The sequence below is a fragment of the Drosophila montana genome, unplaced genomic scaffold (assembly GCF_035044405.1).
Source record: "Drosophila montana isolate Dmon_TW-CO22-7 unplaced genomic scaffold, ASM3504440v1 contig_3733_1, whole genome shotgun sequence".
Lineage (NCBI taxonomy): Eukaryota > Metazoa > Arthropoda > Insecta > Diptera > Drosophilidae > Drosophila > Drosophila montana.
The window spans coordinates 6674671-6689728 of NW_026998620.1; the positions used below are offsets into that span (position 1 = coordinate 6674671).

Sequence of the window (15058 nt, forward strand, 5' to 3'; positions counted from 1 at the left end):
TACTTATGTAATGCTACCTGTACTTGTGCCTCTGCCTCTACCTGTGCCTGCGCCAGTGCGTGCTCTAAAGAGTGTCATATTATATTCGGTTCAGTGATGAGGGCCAAATGCAGCTGTTCTTGTTGTCGACTTCTAACATAAATCAAGGAATTCTCCAAAAAACAACTCTTTAAAACTGATATTAGCTATAAATAAATGCAAGTCGAAAACTTAAAAAGCTGCCTCGCTTTCAATCAACAGCAAGAATGTGCAAGCCAGCTGGGATAAGTTTGGTATCTATGTATATCTTTTACAGATATACCCATATCCTTGACGATCACCAGTAAAAAGTACCAAAAGCATATTAAGTTTAGTTTAGTTTCCCTGTTATTTAATTACTATTTTTTGTGTGTTGTTATTTCCCTTGGCAAAGGGATTTTAAATCGAAGTCTCTCACAAAAATGTCGTTACATAAATTATCGCCCCAGTGGTAGGTCTCCAAATATAATATTGACACTGCTTAAACAAAGAGAAGAATTCCATTTTGGCGCGTGCTAAGCTTGCGGCAAATGCCCAGACAAATAATATTTCCAAGAAATAATGGGGTTAAGTTCAGTTTTGGAGCCAGTCAGGTACCAAGAAGTGCACATCGAATGCCTGAAACCCCGAAACCGCAGACAAACCCAACGCGGATCGAACGCATTGTACGGGGACAACTGATAAGTTGTGAAACGGGGCAGATAAGATAGTGGCTGAGACGAAATCTAAGCAAATAAGTGCAAAGCCAAAGATATCGAAAATGTCGAAAGGTAACTAACTGGACAGAAGGTTCTTATCGAGCCGGCAATTCGTTGTGGCAGCTGTTCCACAGATAAAACGCGGCACGGCACGCGCGATTATCCAGCGCGGCAAGAACTCCCATACCGCCTTATATATATTTATATATATATATGATCATTCCATATGTAGCACCAGGCCATGCTTATCGAGGCATTCCGAAAATCGAAAACTGTTTGCTCGAAAGTGCAATAAAAGTGTTGCGTATCCTTCCGCTGTTGCATCTGTCCGGGTCCAGGCGGAAAGGAGCGTTGAGCATTGCGTTTTATGACTTGGTTTTATGGCTCCGATTATTCCTTTCAATACTTTGTTGTGGCTCATTAAGTGGGCTGTGCAGTTGCTTGATATGGTAATTGAATTTAAATATACTTATGACTTATATTGCATAATGAAAACGGCTTTTATGCGCCTTTAATAGGCCTGCTGTCGGCAATTAAAAGTCAAGACTGTATCTGGCTGCACATCTTGCTTTAATAGACCACAAAGATAGCCGTGGATCGGCGACAAGCTGTACCCGGAGTCGAATGTTAGATATACGAAAGTATCGCCTAGCCGAGTCAGCAGCTCAACAATGGGTCAAAGTCAGACAAAAGACGATCATATAGCATTTCCTCCATTGTGCAGGCATGATCCACCCTTAAGTGTAGCGAATCCAGCAGATGAGTTCCATGTGCCACGTCGTCTTTTGCCCGAATGCGTCAATAATGCTGTCGTCAATGTGAAAAGAATGGCCATGGCCGAGCTCCTGCTCCCGCTCCTGCTTCTGGCTCTGTTCCCGCTCTATAGAGAATGTTATACATTTCACATTTGGCCCTTTGTGAGCCCGAATGAAGCTGTAACTGTCTGTCAAAAATACACGACTGCGTGTTGCCCTCTGTTTATTGCATTTTGTGGTCGATCAGCGATCAGCGATAAGGTCTTAAGTGGAGCACACAGTACATAGCGAGAGCGAGTCGCGGTAGCTGGCAGTAGTCCATCATAATTATAAGGATAATCGCTTGATTGGTTATCCATCATGTAATATTTCAATTCAGTTCCTCAGCTCGCAGCTCAAGCTGCTTCTGCCTACTGCTTGAGTGCTTCGTTGAGTGTTTTCATTTGTATTTAGTTTGCATCTTGCGGGAAATAGATATGGATAGACAATTGCGTTGGCTAAGATACTCACAATAGTTCCCCTGGGCCTAATGTGCGATCAGCTGCATGGCTAAAGGTACGCTCTTTTATATTTGATATGCATTTGGGTCAAGTAAATTACAGTTTGCCCAATAGACAGTTTACAATTCAATGCCTATAGAGGGCATTGATGGCCAACATATTGCCAAGAAAGTGTTCATAGTTCTAATACTAATATTGAGAGCTGCCCGCCTCGAAGATAATATTGTTTACTTGGGCAGGAAATTTCGAGAAACACTCGGTTCTATCATGAACAGTAAAAGACTCTTGCAATCCAAACAGCTTAAGTCTCTTTTGAAGCTTTAACTTGTTGAGAATTGCAAGCATCAAGCTTCGATAAAAGAGCAAAGCAAGCCAAACAAAAGTCCATTTTTGGGCCTGGAGAGAACAAGTTTTATTAGTGAAATAGCTTTGTGTACATTATTTAAAAAGTGAAAAAACTTTATTATAATTCTTTTTACAATTTACCCCTCGGCTTGCTTTTAAAAGGAATTTAAATTACAATTAAATATTCTATATTTAGTTCGAGTTTTGTTTACACAATTTATTTAAGTGAACTAAACTTGATTTAATTTTAAATATTTTTTTTAATTAATGCCATTTTTTAAGCCATGTTAGCTGCAGTCTGGAAGATGTCTATAAAAATAATGGAACACTCCATTCCATATTATAGTTTTGTAAATAGCTCTACCTCAAAAATTACTTATGCAATTTTTAAGGTTCTTTTGTCTTCCATAAAGTCAAATGGCATTAAATGCGCCCACTTAAATATTTAAACACATCTATTATCATGCATTTACTATAAGTATGTGTGGTCTCCGAGTGCAATTTATAGACTATGTTCATTGTCAGCTTGTCGAGAGTTTGAAGTGGGCTGCTTGGAAGCAGAAATGATTTAAGTTCAATTGTGTGTGGTCAGTCAGACAGCAGCTCATCATTGGAGCTAAGCCCCGTCCGGATGATGAGCCAACTCGTTAAACTGGGCGTTCGTTCATTAATAGCTCGACTCGAGCGGCGACTTCAAAGTTCGGGTGACAAATAAAAATGAAGCAAGGTCCAGGCCAAAAGTAACCAAGCCCAAAATCGTAAAAGCAGTAAGTAGCCATAAAGTGGCTCAAAGACAATACGGAATTCCTTGGCCAAACAAAATGTTTAACATTTATGTACGTGACAAAAATGCCTGAGCTGCTCATTATGATTAAAGGTAATGGATGAATGGCTAAGGGATATATTGCCGCCCAGTAAGTATTTTTATTTGATATTGCAGCTAACCGCATTTCAATCACATAGCCATATGGAACTCAATTTCGGTCAAATTAGTTGGCCAACTTTACTTTGGCCAAGTCGAGTAATTTCGCCCTGGCTCAGCCAATCTCGCCAGCGGCAGCTAAGCAACAACAGCTGGCGGCACTTAAGTCGCTGGAGGAAATAGTTGAGAGCTGATCTCTCTCCCCCCCTCTCTCTCTCTCTCTCTCTCTCTCGCCCTCGCCTTTTGTCTCTTTCGTTCGTTCATCGCGCTCCCTCGCAGTGTAGAAACCCTTTTGTGTTGGCTTGTCGTTTTTTGTTATAATTCGTGTTTAACTAATTTTAGCCTATTATCGCCATCATTATTATCATTAAATGTGAAATTGTTGCCCCGGTGCGCATGCGCATTGGCAATTTCAAAACAACACACACACACACACACACACACACACCTCTGGCAGGTTGCTCCAACAAAACAAAAACAATTTCAACTCCAACTCCAACTCATCGTCATCGTCATCGTCAAGTTGCTGTCAGACACCAACTGTTGTCTCTGTGCCCAGTTCCAGTGCCTGTCCCAGTCTTCTGACCGCTGGGGTTGTCGGCGGGGTCAGGCCAGCAACATTATGCGCCTGCTATGAGCTTTTCAGCAATATGTTCTATTTTTCGCTTGCTCTCGGCAATTACCAAAAGTAATTTGAAAGGTATGCCTGAGCTGGAGCATGGAGTGTAAAACAGCCTAAAAGGGTCGACTGTTAAATGGACCTGTTCGCCAAATTGCGAATTGTATTTGGACTTGTAGATTCCTTCAGTGCTTAACGATGTTATTCAAATTCACACCAAAAACGTTAATTTGCTCCTCAACTTAATTGGCATTTTTTATTAAGAATATCATGCTTGATAGTTGTTTTCTATGTATATCTATATAAAACGCTAATCTTGAGAAATTCCAGCCGTGCTTGTGGGGAACTCTTGTTTTACAACCGATCGATCCTAAACTCATTTTCAAAGTTCTTTGCTCGAATTCATTTGAGACGTGTTGCACCCTTTTTAGAAAATCCACCCATTCCTTAGTGGAATGGGGTCAAGAATTTGGTAGATGAAATCAAAGGTGAAAAGCTGTGTGGGCGAAGTTGTAGAAGGTTTCGTTCGATAGGCTTAAACTATCTACTAACTATCAATATTTATTATATTAATTTTATGAATACGTTTTTCAGCGATTTCGAAAAATCCACTAGAAACTGTGAAAAGTTTAGTGAAAATGGTTGTCTGCTAAATTCTTTGGGAAGTGTTTCACAATTTTTACAAAATCCAACCCTTTTGAATAAAGAATGTATAAACGGTTTTACTTTTCGACATTAAGCAAAGACAATATAAACACTTTTTATATTGTCTTTGGTATGGGTATATTTTAATCAAAAAGAAACTTGGATGAGGCAAGTCCTGGATATACCAGTTGATTAATATATGAATATCTTACAGATACCAATCTATTTAAGCGATACGATTATTGATATGATTATCATAGTTCATTTTCATTGCGGTAATTGAGAAGCTTCTGCAATTTATGCCACCTTTATCCGCAAATGAGCAGCTTCTGTAACATTCGATACTCTTTCAGGGGAAAGAACTCAATTACAATTAGAGGGAGACAAAAAAGAATCTTGACGAACAATTGCAAGAAATTATTGAAAGTAATACGAACACAATTTATGCGGCTGCCGTAGCGAAAGATGGCAAAAGATGTATTGGGCCGAACAAAAGGCAGCCGAGCAAAAACCACAAGAATGACAAATGTAAACGGCACCGCAGGATCGTTATGCAGACACCGGGACTGGGACCGGGAATGGGACCTTCGCGCAACGCACCAGACCCGACGCTTGGGTGGGTTGTGCCGAGCAACACCTACAACACGGATACAGTGATTCGTTTGCTCAGTGGCTCAGTTTGTCTGCCTGTTCGTCCCTTTTCTCGGGATAAGGATAACCAATACGGCAATGGCAACGGCAATGGCGACCCATGCGGCGTTGCAGACGGCGCTGTCCGAGCGGGCCCTGGAAGGAGACCTGGCCACTTAAAGGGCATAACGACAACGGATCGGCGTCTGATGCCACTGATGCTTGACCAGCGACTGCCTTGGCCTTGGCAGGGATTGAGTTCCTTATAGTTCTATTGAAAATCGTCAACGGCAGCGGCCATATGCCAGTGGACAGTTGTTTGATTTGTCCGTCTGCTGCTAACAGATATCCTGGCTACCGTCTGTGACTTACCTTACGCTCGCCTAATCATTGTTAGTTTTTCCCTGCAAATTGTCTCTTATTGTTTTTCCTTTGCTTTGTCGCCTGCTGACAGCTTCTTGCAAATTGTCCTCGTTTTACGTAAATGATTTATATGCTCCTTGTTTATACAAAGGATTTGTGCGTAATTTTACTATTTGCACAGTTGTCTGTGATTTGCAATTTTTAGCTAAGGCACAAATATTATTATCACAATAGGGAGAGTAGCAAAAATGATCTATTAGTAAAGCATAGATTGAAATCTTAAAATAATAGAAAAACGTTAAAGAACTCTTTGTTTCCCTTTTAGCTGATCTAATCTTAATACAAGCTAGTTGGTAGTTCCTGACTAGGAAATATTCAGAACCCAGCGTCGACTGTGCTTCTTCTTCCCTTAGCCCCACATTTTGGAAAATGCTTTCGGAAATAACTTCGGTAATTATTGCTCGATCTTTATTAAATTTACAGGTCATAAATAGGACAAGCCAATGTGTGTAAATATTAAAGCTCAAGACTATGCCCCTAATCTTCAACTTTGAGGGAAATAGCAAACAAAAAAATCCCAAAAGTCACCATACGAGAGTCTAAATATCAAATTTGCGGTTTCTAGGTCTTCTATGTTCGAGATATGCTCAAAAAACAGGAACAGGAACACTTGAAAAACTTATGTTCTAGCAAAGAGAATATCAATACTAATACTTATTCACAAATACATATTTATAATACAATATAAATCCTTATATTTACAAATACATATTTATATTACCCTTACTTTAAGTCTCTAGCTTTTATAGTCTCGCAGATCGAAGCGTTTAAACATACGGACAGACAGACACATAGATAGATAGATGGACATGGCTAAATCGACTCAGCTCAAGAATATATGTGCTTTATGGGGTCGGAGATGCCGTCTTCTGCCTGTAACATTCATTTCTACAAAACTATTTTATCCTTTTACACATTTGCTATTGGTTTAGGGAATACAAAGTAAAGTAAGTTTCGTATGATCAGACATTTATCGCGGATAATGACAGGTCTTGCACGGGGCAAGTTTTAAACTCAAGTTCAGCCCGTGGAATCTCATTTACATTATACTCACATTATATATCGAGGTTTTAAAATAAGGTTAAAGTCGATTGCGCGAAAAACATAAGGTTTTCCTTCTCAGTTTTCCTCTGATTTTTCGCTTTTGAGGTAGATTTTTTTTAATATTAATTAGTAGAAAGAAAGTAGAAAGTCTTACATTCACACATTAAATTTTACCCAGAATAGATTGAGTTTTACAAAAGTGCGAAACAAGTCTCTGAAAAGGATGAATTTGAAACTGATCAGTCAGTCAGTCAATCAGTCAGAATGAACACTTTTATTGGTAGAGATATATGGCTCAAGTAATGTCCGCCAAGGCAATCCGACTGGCTTGGCCTGTTATAAGGCCTGCTGAGTTTTAATGTTCGCTTTATGAATTTAATACTTTGTTAGCAAATGGACTTAAAACCAAAGAACGGCTGCAAGTTGTATTTTTTTTTAATTTGGCTGACAACATGTCCAAGACTCGGCTGCTTATCTACACAAACATCGAGAAGGAGCAACCTGCAGGACAAAATGCAAACCCTTCTAACTGCTGCCTGGCAGCAGGCAGGAGCAGATGGAGCAGCAGAAGCAATTCAATTTGACTGCCAGCTTCAGCTGAAATCAAAGGTGTTGTTTACAGGCGGCAGCCAGCGGCATCCAGCGGCATCCAACATCGGACAGTTGACCCTTCTACCGAATGGATAAAAAATAAAAACAGAGAAGCGAACCAAGCCAAGAGCATCTGCCAGTGCATGCGTAATGGCCAACTGCCAAAAAATAGTGAGGGCCAGGAGCCCGAAAAAAAGGACGGACTAATGAACGACGTTGTTGAAAATCTACGTGGCTAAAAAGGCAGAGAGACAAGACTTAACAAATGAAAGGCAAAAACAAAAAAAAACCCTCGGTTACAGATGCCATCAAATTATAGCAGCAGACGCCAAGCAAAGAGTTGAAATTGAAACAGTTGCCGAAGGGTTCGGGTTCGGGATCGAGTTTGAGTTCGGGATCGGTTTTGGACTTGGGTTTTGAGTTCAACTCAAAGCCAGTCAAACGGCGGCGGCAGCGCTTGGCGGTAATTATCGAAGCGGGTTAGGGATTTACCACCTGGACGCGGACTGACCACCGCCAGACGGCTAGAGACAGCAGCCGCAGATGATGCAGCGTGTTGGCCCAAAGGGTTGCTGGCAATGTGTTACCAAAATTTAATTTGACGCTCATAATTGAGCCGTTCCCATTTCCAGTGTGGGCTGTGGCGGCTGTTTTTTAGCTGCCCTTAGCAGACTGACTGTATGCATGCAGGCATGTCCTTCAAGTGGCTGAGTATCACAATCAGTCACAAGATGGCTAGAGATACGAATCCTGGCATTGGAACGCACAGCACGTGCGCAGTTGCATCTTGCAGTATTTTTGCCAAACTGTACCGGTTCGTAAGCGTCAGCGTCAGCGTCTTCGTCTTAGTCTTTATCCTTGCTCCTTGCTCCTGACTGCTGGCCGGCTTGTAAACAACAAACACCAGGTGCTGCATGCAGCAGGCGGCAGCGCTCGTCCTGCAGCCGCCTGGTGCCTGGTCGGCGTTTCTTATTCTTATCAAGTCAGGCCCGGTCAGGCCCGGCCAGGCCAGGCCCATTGTCCACTCGAGTACTTGGCCCTTTGTCTCTGCTGTCGTCGGTTTTGTGTCCTGCCGCGTGCTGCAATTGTTTCGCATTTCGTGCGTGTCCTTGCATTTGCCCGCTAGTCCTGACGCAACGGCTTCGCTTATTGTTTTGATTCATTTTGTCAAATTTATATAAAATTTATTAAAACGCACGCATCGAAATTTCGGTCTATGCAGCCCTCGGTCTCTAATGGCGGCCAATCGACTGCCATAAATGCGTATTTAATAGTGTCACAACAGGACGCTGCGTGGAAAATGCATTGGGGGATAGAAAAGGACACAAGGACATGATTCCATGTTGCATAGCCACTGTGCAGTTTATTGAATTCCGATGAAAGGTAGTCGCTGTATAGTACACAGTATATTAAATCCCAAAGCATGCTACACTGCTTTTTGACAAAGAACTTTCTACTAAAAGGAGGAAAAGGAATAGTTTCATAAATATCTACTTCAACTGAATGAATAGCAGTTTTTCTTAACAAAATCCTAGATAGTACACACAAAATACGCATCTTGAGGTTCAATATTCTATACACCTACAAACATTTCGAGTCAATACAAATCGATGATGGTTAACTACATGCAAAGTTCTGTAATAACAAGAATAAAATTGAAAAAAAAAAATATTTGTTTGACATCAGATTTCATTTAAATATTACTGTATTTATGAAACTAGCTTTTTATTATATTCTTAAACTAAACTTAAAATAGTTTTACTTTTTAGAAACAAAAAATCTTTAGCTAGTAGCTAGGAGTTTCTTAAAATTGTTGTAAATATTTAAGTCTTCTTTATTATCATAAGCTAGAGTTTAAATGGAAAATAAAGATAGAAATGATTGAAAGCCTTGTATTTATTAACAGCGCACAAAATTTATTTGTTTTATTGAAACTTTAAAGTTCTTTCCTTTAAAACTATTTCTATAAATCTCTGGCTATGCAAACTTAGCAATTGATATCTTTATGCATCTGGTGCTCTTAGGCCGCTGGATTAGTTCTAAGATAAATAACTAAAGATAGGAGTGATATGAGTATACAAATTTGTAAAAATCTGCAGCTTACGTGCTCTATAGATTACATCTATGCACTCCTAATTACGAACGTTTCGAATGTTTTCCAAATCGACAATAAAATACCCACCACGTTGACTCAAGAGCAAAACTATTCCTAAGCTGGCTCAAATGTCAGTGCAAACAAATACGAGTGCAGGTCAGTTGGGTTAACAAAGCACGTGGCATTGCCAGGTTCAGATCCCTGGACAGGTGATGCGTAAAAAGTAATAAAGTAGACGGCATTGTGTGGCCAGACCAGCGGAACAGACCCCGGGGAAGAAACACCCACAGTGCGTGCGCATATGCAAATATTTCCAAATGCGTGGCAGCTGCAAATGCGGAAACAAAAGCCACAGAACAAGCAACAGGCAGCAGGCAGCAGGCGATGGGCAACAGGCTGCAGGCTGCAGGCCACAGGATCAAACAGGGTCAGTCGAGGCCAGTGCAAACTAGAAAAATAAACAAAGCCCTGGCCGAACGCACTGAACCTGCTCGCCAAGGATCATTTTTCTAGGATAGCATGTCTTGCACCTTGGCTCAAGTTCTCTGTTTAGCTCTCAGCTCTTAAGGTATTTGGTTTATGGCGAAGTAGCCAGAACAGATGTGTTTGGACGCGGAACAATGCCAGAGCCTAGACCATTGCATAATAATCAGCCAAAGTATCTTGGAAACTAACGCCTGGCTGTGAATTGCTGCTCGACGATTTATGGTACTTATATAACAGGCAATGGCTTAATAATAGAGAGAGATCTCTATAGGTTCCAAGAAGCTGAGCCATATGCTAGGGCCAAAGGATTCGCCCGAGGCACGTAAAACTCTTTAAACTGAATGAATACACTGAGAACAATGGTGAACTATGCAGATGCACAGAGCTGAAATCAACATCAACTGAAATTTCACAGTTCGATTGGACAAACATATCGCAACCTCTATTGACATATCCATATCGAAAACTAACACAAAACCTAAAAACCTGAAATTCCAACAATGACTTCCAAAGACTTTCAGCACATGGCACCGCGAGCGCTGCTAATCAAAAGGCAAATCTGAAATAAGAAAAAAAGGATTTCAAATACAAAGGACCCAGTTGACAATAGTCCACAGACATTTCTGGGTCATGTTTGCGCAAACACTCAAATGCAGACGCAAACTGCAATCCTTCAATTCCCCAATTGTCACAATTGGCCAAAGGTGTGCCAAGGGGTTTAGGCCCAGTAGCACTCGTAGTATGTGACAAGGCAAGCTGCAAAAATATATTGTCAAAATTGTATAAATTTGCAGGCAATTGCATACAATTGCCAAGGGGTTATTCCTGAAAATCATATCTAATTTTGTAGGCTTTGTGTGCATCGATTGAGTTATCGAGCACCTACATTTATGTTGTGCAAATATTGTGGGGGCTAGGCAACAAATACAGCTGCCGATGGATTAATGGAAGAATTATTCAATGGCTACACATAATGAATAGCCCTCATTATTAAAGAGAGTTAACATCTGCCGACACAGAGGCCTGGCTCGTGTGTTTAAATAAATAAAAGGAAGCTTTTCAGCAGAAATAGAGATACAGTTTCTAACATTTTTTTGATTAGCTTTTCCGATTTGTAATACTATTTAACTAACTCTGAATTGAATTATATTTTTTTGCAGAGTTAAACATTTTTGATCAATGTTAATTGAAAGTATTTATCGTTGTTGTGTATCCCTTTATGTTTCTTGAACTGAATATTTGTGATGATATATTATTATAAGCCATAAAAAATTATTGCAGTTGGGAAATAAATTCTTAAAAAATGATTTATTTTTTGTCTGTGCATGAAAACATGAAATTGACCAGCATGTGCCGCGATCCCTGAGCTGCATAACAAATGAAGACCTTGAGTGCTTACAAAAAAAATAAAATTATTGTATCAGCAATGTGAAGTCGAACAAGCTAAAAACTAGACATCTTGCAGATTGAAAGGCAACTGGCTGACAAGGCAGGCACAGGCACCCGCACTATGTCTATGCTGCTCAACATGATAATGATACCTTGGTTTCTTCGAGGCGGAAACAATAGTCATCCGATTTACTAGAAAAACTTGGCAGCATTGTGCGCCAGTTACTCGAACCTCAGTCTTAATGCGTGCGGGGCCGTGGAGGACAATGCTCCACAATTTCAGTGCGACGCACTAAAAAACACAACTAAGCATAAAAAGCAGCAGGAGCAGGAGTACGAGCAGGACAGGGCGAGCAACTGATCATGCGTGGTGTTATTTTTGCTTGCAGCCTGCTGAGGAAACATCTGCCCCGCTCAATTTTTCGTTCGCTTCATCATATATATTTTTTTGCTGTTGTCTTTTCTTGGCATTGTTGCCATTGTTGTTGTTGCTGCTTCTGCTGTTGCTGTTGCTGTACGCATGCACACGCAGGACGCAGGACATTTGGAACAGGATACTTACAAACAAAAAACAAGTAAAGCGATGAGCTACATAAAAAAATGTAAGCAGCATGCGAGCTAGGTAGGCTGCCCGTACATGTGCTCGCATCCGTGTTCGTGTCCTTACAATTAACGCTTGACTCCTCCGCTAGCCGCCGGCTGTGCTCGCTGCGTTGGCTGCACATGTACAGTCCCAGTTTAGTGCGAGTCAGCGAGGACTGTGCCTAGGAACAATGTCAAGGTCAAGCGCGTGCCGTGCCGTCTGCACACGATTTTTTAATAGAAAAAATCTCGAATTTTAAACGCAGGATATGCGTATCCTGCTTTAGTTGAAAGGCATGTGCTGTCGCCAGCAGCTGTCACTGGCGCTGATCCTGTCATTTCGGTTTGGAGCGTGCGTGTCCTTATTATGGCACTTTTTCTACGTACCCAAAGACGAGTAAAAAAATTATGACATCTTGTTTTTTCATAGAAATTTCTTGGACCTATATATCCTGTCGCCCGCTGAGACCATCAGCTGCTGTTCATGCTCTCATTGGCATATGCGACTTCAAAGCTTTCAGTGTCATGCGATCGCCAACCAAATATCCTGTCGAGCACCCACATAATGTCACATTGGCAGCTGCAAGCCTTCGAAATGTTATATAACTATCGGGCATGGTTTTCACTCTAATCCTTTCGGCTCTTAACAATGCTTTGTGCTGTGACAATTGGCTTCATCTAAACGTAAACAAGCCCCACAATAGCGATTATCCTTATCCTTATCCGATCAATCCTTTTATTGTTATTTCCAAATTTCCCCTACTCTTTTTTTTTAAGCCTCTGACAATTCGCGACTGTTCGGATTTTAAGTTCGCTTCAGGGCGAAAGCTGAATGTGTGACATGCTTATATAGGTTGAATAAGAAAAGATTTTGTTTGATTTTCTAGTAAGCATTGTGCAAATATTATTGCGAAAATTTTAACATATTAAGAGCTAGGAAGCTGAAATTCCTACAGGAGATTTCTTTTGGATCGGAATTGTATGACAAGCATCAAAAACAACTCAGCTATATAGGTGAGCTTTGCAAGAGCCTGTGTAACTTAAGTGTTGAGCGTCGAACTAACTAATGAGAGGTCGCCGGTTCAATTAATTTTTCTATAAAAATTATTATTATTAGCTTCTCAAACATTTAACGTTCCAATATAAGATATTTAATTTTTGAAAATATATTGTCAAATATTTCTTTAGATAAAAAATAAAACATTTACAATTATAATTGCTTTAATCTGTGTTTGACTATGTATATATTTATAAAAACCATTCGATAAGAAGAAATTGTCTATCGTAACTAAAAGGGTTTCTAGAATTTCTTGTAATGTATTCTAAAAATGCAATGAATACAATTTGTCACACATTACAGCCATTAAGAATCGCTTGAAAATTAGATACGATCGCCAAATAGATTATAATTTAACTTTTCTTATCAATTTTTTACGTTTCCATACAATTTTTTTTTTAGAGAAAACCATTGTAAGATTATTTGTATTCAGGCATTTTTCTATGAAGGCATTTGTCTAACAGCAAGACATTCTCTTTTTAATGGAATCCTGCTTAAGGCCGTCGCGATCATAGGGGCCGTCTGGCTGGCTGTCCCTGTTTGGACTATGTCTGTCCTCGTCCTTGAGCGCGCAGACGTTGCCCTAATCTCTAATCGCGCGTCACGCTGGCAAGACAAGGTCCTCACCTTGCCGGAACGCTGGGGCCAGACTCATTTGAGTCGCTTAAACCGTCGATAAGCATCGGCAGGTTCAAGCTGACAGCCAGCAGGTAGTTGTAGTTGGACACGCTATTGTCCTGCACGTCCTCGTCCTGACCAGCCGGCGGCCGGTGCTCCATACCATACATTTTAAATGTTGCAATGTGTATTGTATAATTTATATCATAATTTTCAATGCATTGTGCCTGTTGTTGCGTTTGCTCCTGCTCCTTGTTAACGCTTGTCCTCGCCACACTGCAGCTTTATCCTGTTGCACGGCTTATCTAGATTCAAGCTGTTGTCCCAGTCGATTTCGTTGCTTGTTTTGCTCATGTTTTTAATGATTTCGTTGGGGAATGGAGTAAAAAATTAAGCCATTTTAATAAGCATCAAAGCGATTGATTTGTAGGAGTTGGACCCAGCAAGCAATCAGTAGAATATGCTTACGATCGCTATGAAAAAGTTTACGTTCAATATCTGATTGTTCTCCACAAAAACTATTAAGTCCAACAGAACTGTTTATTTTCTTTATTCCATCAAAGTCTTAGGTTCCTAAGATCTGCTTAAGTAGTTGACATAAAATTATATTTTCCATTGTTAAATACCATCTCAAACAGATCGCTGGCATCACCTTTCACCCAGGGGCAAGCGAAGAGAGCAACAACTTCCGGTCATGCAAATTTGGTTAAACAGGAAACCTGTTCAACCTTTGAACTGCCTGGGAAACAGGCTGTAACTAATATTTTGGAGATTTCTCATTAACCACCCGCCTTGCTGTAGTTTGCCGAAATCTGTGATCTGTGATCCTTGACGATTAGTTACAAAAGACATAAAAACTTCCGGTCTGCAAAAATACGCGCAGAGGAAGCAACCGAACAGCAGAAAAGGTGCGTAGCTGTTGCACTGTGATCCTGAGCCTGTACCTGTCTCAACGACAGATGCGCAAAATATACAACAGCATCAGACAACAACAAGGATGCGGAAGCAGCAGTCGCGGCTCAAGAATCAAAACAAAACTGGCAATGAGAATGAGAGAAACAAACGGTGCTCAAAGCGGAAATAATACCAGTCCCAGTCCCAGTCCCAGTCCCACATCTCCGATCCACAATCTGCGAACCCAGTTCCAGTTTCCAGCCAGCGCAACAGTTGTCCCTGAAGGCAAACACTCCCGAAAATCACAACTGTTCGCAGCTCGTTTTGAATATATTTCCATTTGTTTTTTTCCTTTTTTCCCTTTTGACAGCCCCTGCTGCTGCCCCTGTGCAACATGTTGTTCTCAATGCATTCTCAATGCAGCTCGCCTTCTGTGATGATCATTAAAAATGCAAGCAGCAGTGGATGCTGCGGTTTGATAATGTCAAACATGTGTCTATCCTGTGGCAACGCGTCCGTAAATGGAGAAGCTGCTGACGCTTCTCTCGGGCCTATGCTAAATATGCTAAGCACAGTGGATAGTTAGCGGGAAAAATAAATCAGTTTACTGGAGTAAAATAACTGTCTTCCACTAGCACCACCAAGGTAATTTTAATATTTTTGTTAAAGTAAGGGATATTTTTAATTTATTTATTTACTATAATGATTATAGATTTTGTGTATGCACGCACTTTAGTTTACAATTGC

General features: G+C 40.6%; 2 long non-coding RNA genes across 2 annotated transcripts; both read left to right on the plus strand.

Annotated features, from left to right (window-relative positions):
- Positions 1–683: 683 nt before the first annotated feature.
- On the plus strand, positions 684–1211 carry LOC135436810 (uncharacterized). Its single transcript, XR_010437599.1, has 2 exons — positions 684–788; positions 949–1211. It is a non-coding gene; the product is annotated as an uncharacterized LOC135436810 (long non-coding RNA).
- A 12779-nt stretch (positions 1212–13990) lies between these two features.
- Positions 13991–15058, plus strand: LOC135436419 (uncharacterized). The gene is made up of 3 exons (XR_010437517.1): positions 13991–14005; positions 14056–14956; positions 15024–15058. It is a non-coding gene; the product is annotated as an uncharacterized LOC135436419 (long non-coding RNA).